This window comes from Phyllostomus discolor, chromosome 5, assembly GCF_004126475.2.
Source record: "Phyllostomus discolor isolate MPI-MPIP mPhyDis1 chromosome 5, mPhyDis1.pri.v3, whole genome shotgun sequence".
In the NCBI taxonomy this organism is placed as follows: Eukaryota; Metazoa; Chordata; class Mammalia; order Chiroptera; family Phyllostomidae; genus Phyllostomus; species Phyllostomus discolor.
The window spans coordinates 130401896-130411342 of NC_040907.2; the positions used below are offsets into that span (position 1 = coordinate 130401896).

Consider the following 9447-nt stretch of genomic DNA (forward strand, 5'->3'; position numbering starts at 1 on the left):
GAGGCAAATATATGAAGCTGACAATAAAGACAGACATTTTTTCATCTAAAAAGTAAATAATTTTAATAAAAATATGCAAGTTATCTGTGTTGGAGCATATGACTCTTGATTTTTGGTGACTGATATACATATATAACACAATAATTTATGCATTTTTGTTATATATATAAACATACATCCATTTAGTTGACATATACACATATGTGTATATATATACCCATATATATTTGACAGAACTTTATGAAAATAATGAGTTAAATAACATATCATTAGTGAGATCAGGAGCAATTATAGAGCCTGCACTGCATTAATATCTGCCTGCATTTTTAATGTATGCTTAGTGACAATATTATAATGGTAAATACATTTAGAAATATGGTATCACTGCTTTATAAAGAAATGATTTTGTGATGTTCACTTGCTAACAAAGATGTTATGGTTACAAGCTTTATGTTCTGAATAAGCTCTTTTCTCCATCTCCAAACATTTTAATACAGTTTAGACCATTATCATTTCTCTGTCTGCCTTCTCAGTGACATTCAAAAGAGGCTTATTTTCCTCAAATCCATCTACACTGCAAAGTACTAAATGATTTATTCCACTAGATTTCACAGGGGATACTGATTCAGAGATAATTTTGAATATTTGTAGAGACATTTATATCTTCTGATAGAGATATGCCTGAAAATTTCCATATGGCAAAACATTATTTTAATATACATTAATTTTATACTCATTTTCAAGTTCTAATTATATATTTCATTAAAATTTTATTTTCAGTTTTCAAGAAATATAAATAAATACATTATAAATTAGCAAAATTTGGTATAAAATTTGGTGAGTTTTACAAATGTATAGTCATGTAACCGCTGACAAAATTATGAATGAACATAGCCATTATCTCAAAATTTTCCTCCTGTACTTTTCTCATCAAACTCCTCCTACCAGCTAGGTCCTTGGCCACTGCTGATCTGCTGTCTGCCAGTTCAGTTTTACCAATTTGGTGTTCTGTGACCCACGGTTTGTTTTGGATGGAAAAAGTACAGTGTGTATAGAGGCAAGTAGTGAGAAACAAGATCACGTCAGGAAGAATTTTAAATGACAAACTCAAAGTTTTTATTTATCTTGAAGGCAATGAGGATCTATCAATGGATCTTTAATAAGCAAGATTTTTTTTTTTACCACTCAGACTGCATTCTCTCCCTCTTACTCTTCCAAAGGAAGAGAAGAACAATCATCAATGGCTATTGGCAATTGCAAAAACAGCATCAAAAGCCAGCTTCATGCTCAGGAGAGAATATTGAGCCTCCTCCTTCTGTTTTCAGGTGTTCTACATGTTCAGAGAAACCTTTCTAGTAACGAACTATAGAAATGTGCCCATCAGTAAATGAATGGATCCCCAAACTATGGTATGTTCACACAATGGAATTCTATGCAGCAGAAAGAAAGAAGGAGCTCCTACTCTTTGCCACAGCATGGATGGAACTGGAAAGCATTATGCTAAGCAAAATAAACTGGGTGGTGAAAGACAAATACCATATGATCTCACCTTTAACAGGAACCTAATCAACAAAACAAACAAGCAAAGTATAACCAAAGACACTGAAATTGAGAATAGGCTGACAGTGACCAGAGGGGAGCGGGGAGGGAATTTCAAGGTAAAAGGGGAAGGGTTTACAGGAACAAATATAAAGGACGCATGGACAAAAACTAGGGGGGTGGGGTGGAAATGGGAGGGAGGTGGGGAGGGCTGGGTGGGTGGGCTGGGATGGGGGTAAAAGGCAGAAAACTGTACTTGAACAACAATTAAAATAAAATAAAACTAAATTTCAAAAAAAGAAAAAAAATGATCCCTGAAAGTATAGATTTTAATAAGCAAGATTCTTGACACAATTTGTATTTTCAAATTTTTAGGAGGCAGTAGAGAAAATTCACTGAAGAAACGTGAAACTGGAGGGAGACCTGTCAGAAGGCTGCTGCTACTGTTCAGATGTGGCATGATGAGACCCAAACTAGCTCAGTAATAGAACAAAAGGAGTAGTGGGCACAGGGCTGGGAGAGATTTAGCAGGCTGTTCTAAATTTTTCTAAAAATTGGAGAATTACTGAATGTCAATGATGGAAATATGTGGATTAGTGAAAGGTAATGTCCAGAGTTTTAGTTTTAAAAACTGGATAGATAGTAGAGCTTTTAACCACCCCCATGCCTAGGAAAAAAAGTAAACAGAGAAATAAGATAGAGTATAGAAAGAGGGTAATGGAGTCAAGTTTGATCATATTTAGTTTGAAGTATCTGTGAAATAATCAGTTAAACATGTCTACTCACTTCCAAGACCAAGAATAATGTCTAGATTAAGATTATGAATTTGGAAGTCACAGTATATATTGTAAATAATGTGATTTGCAATCCTATTCTGCCAATAATATTTGAACAACATGTATGTTTTCTCCTATATTTTCCCTTGAAGTTAGAAATGTTTGCTTTTTGTAATATATGTGTTCTCCTATCCATTTCTATTTGCATTTATCTTTTTCAAGACTTCATTATTTCCAACATATACAACTATAATAACTTCCTAACTGGCCTGCCTATCTTAAATTCCCCATTTGACACAACTTAAATAGTACTTTCACATTTTTTACACTTGTTTTTCTGTTTCCCTAAAAGGCTCTTATTCTAACCATTATTTGTAAAACCCATATTCACTTTACAAGATCCAATTCTAAATCATTTAATTTTCATTTAATCCCTTTCTGATTCTATTTCCCAACACAACCACATGCAATTTCCACTTTCTTTAAGTCTCTATGTGATTTTAAAAATTATATTACTTATTTTGAACCACTTATACTTAGATTTTTGCTTATTTCATGAACTCTCTTTATTATATTGTGAAGTTTTCAAGCATATAGTTTGGGCTTTCTTCATTATGTTTACAAATGGAGCACAGAAATGCTGCTTTACATGTAAAAATTATCCAGAAAAAGTCATCAATAAACTCTGACAGAAATATTTTATGTATTTTACATACAAATCAAATGTAAGTGGTCTTATATGGTACCCTAGTTAAGAACATCAATTATCTTTTAAAGTCATTATTGACATTCAAAACATTTGGAAATGGTAACTACTTAAATAGATATCAAGGGAAAACAGGAATATTTATTTTAAAAAATAATTAAGAAGTGGAACACATAGATCCATAAAACATTGACTTGTTAGTCCTTTATAGACATTTATATTCTCAAATGACATAGTGGAAATCCAGATTTTAAGTTTTGCCTTTGGTGATTATGAAGATAATTCCCACACACTAATTCAGTTAACTATTATAGTAACTTAAACTATGGATAATTTTGTGTATATTAACATGGACTGTAGATAACTTACACTACATAAATAGTTTTCTCATGACTAAAAAAAATCAAAGTTAAATTATGGATAACTTTTCTCTAAAAAGTTCTGATTCAGAATTGCAATTCCATAGGGTATTTGACTTTCTCTGCTTGACCTATTTCACTTAGCATAACACACTCTGCTCTAGATCCATCCATGTTGGAAATGGCAAGATTTCATTCTTTTTCATTTCTGTGTAATGTTCCATTCTCTCTCTCTCTCTCGCTCTCTCCTTCATACATTTCTCTATTGATGGACACTTAAATTGCTTTCACATCTTGACTATTGCAAATAATGCTGCCATGAACATAGAGGTGCATATATTTTTTTCAATTTAGTGTTTTGGGTTTTTTTTTTTGGATAAATACCCAGAAGTGTAATAGCTAGGTCATACGTAAAATCTAAAAACAAAACAAAACAAACAAAAAACAGACTCATAGAAACAGAGACCAAAAGGATGCTTATCAGAAGGGAGAGGGTAGGGGGGTGGGTGAATAAGGGGAGGGCAATAATTTGTGATAAGTTTACACAATGACAGATGATTTCTAGGAGATTAGTAGGGTAATCACATTGTAAGGTGTAAAAATGTTGAGTCACTATATTGTATATCTGGAACTAATATAACCAGTATGTACAAGATTGTGTACCAACTATACTTAAGTAAAATAAATTTTTTTAAAAATTACAATTTCAAGAGTGCAAACAATGGAAAATAGTTTGTTTCAAATGCTATTGATACTGTCCAGAACGGTTCTTAGACTTATAACTATGTTATTTTAGAAATTCCTTTGGTCATTAAAGATGATAATTCTTGGTAGTTCGCAATATGTGTTAAATGATTAAAGATATGAAAATGAAGTTTATCTGAGAAATCAGAAACAAACATCTGCCCTAAATCACGGATGTACTATTTTGCCTAGAGATCTGAAGACAGGTCACAAAGATAACTTTTCATAATCTAGGATGCCCATTAATTGTTAGATATCTAAACCAGCTATGCAAACAACAATAAGAGCCATTTAAATGTTTATGGTAAAATACAAATTAGGAAGTTTAGAATGTTAGGGAAAAGGCAAGATTGAACTCATTATATAGGTTGGCAGGGACAGAATGGAAGAATGAAATAGAAAAAAACAAATGAAAATGACAAATGTCAAGTATTCCAAACAAATATTGGAAATCAAAGTTAAGTCTCTGCTTGACTTATTTTACTTAGCATAATTCACTCTACTCTAGATCTATCCATGTTGGAAATGCTCTAATATTAAAGCTCTAATATAAAAAGTAATAGTTTTTTTCTTTTCATAAAAATATTCAATATTTTTATTTTTAGTAATATGCAAAGGCAATTTTTCTTAAGATTTTATTTATTTTTTAGAGAGGGGACGGGAGGGAGAAAGAGACAGAGAGAGAAACATCAGTGTGTGGTTGCCTCTGACATGGCCCCTCACTGGGGACCTGCAACCCAGGCATGTGCCCTGACTGGGAATCAAACCGGCTACCCTTTGGTTCCCAGTGTGTGCGCAATCCACTGAACTACGTCAGCCAGGGCAAAAGGCAATTATTATACCTGCTTTAGTTACTGTGAAAAATTGCATCATTTCTGTGCATTTCTAATTACAGATGTAGACAATATCTTTATGTAATGGCTTCTTTCTCTTTTTGAAAAATGGCCTGAGACTATGGCTGAATGCAGATTGAAAGAACAGCTGTAAAGAAAGAAGGAGCTCCTACCCATTGCAACAGCTTGGATAGAGCTGGAAAGCATTATGCTAAGCAAAATAAGCCAGGCAGTGAAAGACAAGTACCATATGATCTCACCTTTAACAGGAACATAATCAACAAAACAAAGAAACAAGCAAAATATAACCAAAGACACTGAAATAGAGGACAGACTGACAGTGGCCAGAGGGGAGAGAAGAGGGGATTTCAGGGGAGAATGGGAAGGGTGTACAGGAACAATTTTAAAGGACACATGGACAAAAACTAAGGGGAGGGTGATAATGGGAGGGAAGTAGGGAGGGTTGGGTGGGTGGGCTGGAATGGGAGTAAAAGGGAGAAAACTGTACTTGAACAATGATTAAAAGAAAAAAAAAAGAAAAAAAGCCAAGGAAATTAAAAAAGAAAGAAAGAACAGCTGTAAATCTTATAGCAAAAGCTAATATATACACCTTAAAGGTTTATATAGCGTAACTTCTTAATGCTTATCCTAAATTCAGGGACAAAGAAAAAATATTTTTACCCATAAAGATAATAGGCTTTCCCTGTCCTTTCATTGCACAAAAAATGCTGGGTAGAAATGCTGCTTTACTGCTGCAGATATGACAATAAGCCCTAGAATACTGTATGTGAAATTGTTTCAGCTGTTATCTGAAAAGTTTTAAATAACTAAAACTAATACAATGGATAATTTCAAATTTTCATAGTGTCAAGTAATGTTTATAGAGTTTGAATTAATTAATACCTAATATTAATTATGTTTTGGATTCTTTTATACTATCTCAGCAGTTTTCCTATAATGTATACTATTCAATTTATTTATCTTTCATTGTTTAATAGAACCATATCTCATTTTACTGAGTCTCTGTGCTTCAAAAATATATTATTGGCCACTTAATCAGAGTAGCCATGACTGTCTTTGGGCTCCAACAGAAAGCCAGATATCCTCCTGTTTGTGCCCTTAATTACCACCAGATCATACTCTCTGGATATGCCCATTCCAATGTCTACTAAATTAAATTCTTAAGAATTAAACTTCATTTATTTTTAACATGGCGTTGTTATTTAGGTAATGTAATCGGTGTATTTTTTCATGACATAAATAAGCTACCCTCATAAAAATTTTGTGATATAAAAGAGAAAAAGAGGCACTGAAATAGAATTTATCAAAGAGATTTTCTGTGGATATTCTTTTATTATTATTCAGTACTGTTTGTGAAAAAACTTTAAATATTGTTCTAAAATGTCAAGAGATTTAGGTTGTATGTTTTATTATACCACTGACTATGCCTGCCAATAAGAATATCACTTCTTAGATTGCTTTATGAAATCAGGGACAAGCTGAAAATCTGCGCGCACTTTAAATATAATTATTTTTTTTTAAGATTTTATTTATTTATTTTTAGAGAGGGGAAGGGAGGGAGAAAGAGAGAGAGAGAAACATCAATGTGTGGTTGCCTTTCACATGTCCCACACTGGGGAAGTGGCCTGCAACCCAAGCATGTGCCCTGACTGGGAATTGAAACTGCAATGCTTTGGTTCACAGCCTGTGCTCAATCCATGGAGCTACGCCAGCCAGGGTTAAATATAATTATTCTTGTTAATTTGGTTTGGCAGGTAGAATATAGGAGTAGAAGAGGATAGATATAGGTTCAACTTCTGCCTCTTTATTTCTTGTTTTCTCTTTGGAAAATTGTCAGACTAAGAGAAAAATGACAAAGGCAGTGAGGGGAGTTCTAATATAGCCTTCATTCAATATCCCCACATATGATTCTTTTACATAATTACAGCATAATTGTCAAAATTAAGAAATTAAGTGGTATGTTATTATGAATTATTCTAATGGTTTTATACAGATTTCTCTATTTTTTCCACTAATGAATTTTTTTCTCTTCCATTGTCAAATATAAGATATCACATTGCATGTAGATCCTAGTCTCCTTGGACCTATTACAGTTTCTCAGACTTATTTTCACAAGCTTGTAAGTTTGAAGTGTACTGACTAGGTATTTTGTAGAATGTTCTTCAATTTTTATTTGTGTAATGTCTTTTTATTATACTTGGTTATATATTTGGGGGAAAATTACCATAGAAACAATATGTCCTAGTCATCACATTGTATTAGAGTGTACATGATGTCATGATAATATAATACTGGTGGATATTAACCTTGATTACTTGGTTAAGTAGTGTTGCCAGTTCTCTTGATTCTAAATGTGCTATTTTCCCTTTTTATATTCTGTTCTTTCAAAGTAAGTAATTAAGTCTAACCTATATTCAATAAGAAATGAATCATATTCCACCTTAGGAGGAAGACATTTCTCTAGATTGTTTAAAATTCTTCTCTACAGATTTGTTTGTTCTCCCTTACTGATTAATTGATCAAATTAGTTATTTATATGAGTATGGGCCCACAAGTATTTATTTTATACTTTGGACTATAAATCAACACTGTGCTTTTTATTCTAGATTGCTCTAGTTTGAGCCATTGAAAATTCTTTCATATTGGTTCCTATGTCCTTTGACAAGACATATTTTTTTTAAAAAAATTACTTTTTACTTTTTACTTTATGGTAATACAAAATACCACAGGCTCATCTTATATTTTTTCCTAATCTAACCTTAATATCAGCTATTTCTCCTAGGTCCAGTTCTGTTTTTAAATATTATTAAATCATTTAACTACTTTATATCTTCATTATTTCCTCTGTTAAATGAACATATTATAACAAAATTCATTGGTCTTTAATCTTGTATAGGTCATAGGTCTTTGGGACAAATCCACTAAATATATGTAACCTCTCCTCAGAGAAGCACAAATACATATATAAAAAAACATTATTTTAAAAATTTCAGAGAAGTTAATGAAACTTTAAAGGCCAGTGATGGATATTATGTAAGGATCTTTACAAAATAAAGCCTGATATAACTCTAAAATTCACTGATTGTAAAATAATTTTCTCCTAGAATGAGTAAGGTGTTCTCTAAATTCATAGAAGATAATACTGCATCACTGATAAGAAGTTTTATTTTTATCGGTTTGTGCCTTTAGGCAATTTACATAATTTTGTAAGCCTTGATTTTTCTATTTTTAAATGTGGTTAATAATGCACACTTGAAAGAAATGCTGCAAAGCTTAGCTGAGGAGGAGTACATAAAATGCTTTGGAGACACTGGCCCATAAGGACATTAGTGGAACTGGGCATTGCAGTTGTCGCTATTGTATTTGCATTGCACATCCCAGTTTTGTCATCTTAAATAATTTACTTAATATTTGATTTGATCTTCCTCCCCATGATATGGGTTTTTTTTTGGGGGGGGGGGTTGCAAATTTGAAACCAGATACTAGAAATCTGTCAAAAATCCATTTCTACAGTTGTTAGAGGACTAGGAAGTGATGTGCTCTAAAACAACATCCTACCTAGCCCTGGAATATACTACAGGAAAGGACACTGTGTGTGGTCCCCAGTATACATTTAAGTTCTATGACCCGGGTTCTTCAATTATTGATAAGTGTGTGTTAGTGTTACTCACATCTAGTTTTTAAATAGTAGTTCCTTACACTGAGTTAAAATCAACTCCCTAGTAAGTTCTATCTGTAGATTCTTCTTTCTGGAATAAATAGTATAAAACAAATCTATCTGTTTTGCTACATGTAAACACTTTATAAACACTTTGGTAATTTAAAAAAATACTGCTTTTATTGTTATGACAATAATTTGAAATTATGGTGATATTATGATGAGTTTTAAGCAGGGCATTATTTAATTATCAAAAGTCAGAAGCAGCTCATGGTTTGTGAATCTAATATCAATTAGAGATAAAAATCATTCACAGTATTATTCATTTCTAAAGTGATAAATGTTACTTCAGAAACAATGAAGAGTCTATTGTGTGTCAACTTGACTGGGTCATTGGGTCCCCAGACATTTGGTCAAATGTTATTTTGGGTGTGTCTGTGAGAATGTTTAAAAATGAGATTCACACTTGAATTGGGAGACTGAGTCAAGCAGACTGGCCTCTCTAATATGTTGGGCTTCTTCCAATCAGTTGGAGGCCTCACTACAACAAAAAGAATGACCCTCTCATGAGCGAGAAGAAATCCCTCCTGCTTGACTGCCTTGAACATGGATACACACACACACTTGTGTGTACATATATTCCTGTCTTAGGTCTTGAATGGAAATATTGGCTCTTTCTAGGTTTTGAGCCTTCCAACTTTTGTAATAGAACTATACCATTGGCTCTCCTGGCTATTCAACTTGCCAATGTACCCTACATATCTTGGGACTTGCCAGCCCTCATAATCACATGAGCCAATTCCTTATAATA

At 32.8% G+C, this 9447-nt stretch overlaps 1 non-coding gene across 1 annotated transcript; it reads right to left on the reverse strand.

The window, feature by feature from the left end:
* Window positions 1–1180: 1180 nt before the first annotated feature.
* LOC114498168 lies at window positions 1181–1393 on the reverse strand. The gene has a single exon (XR_003684628.1). It is a non-coding gene; the product is annotated as a small nucleolar RNA U3 (small nucleolar RNA).
* Between the last annotated feature and the right edge of the window lie 8054 nt (window positions 1394–9447).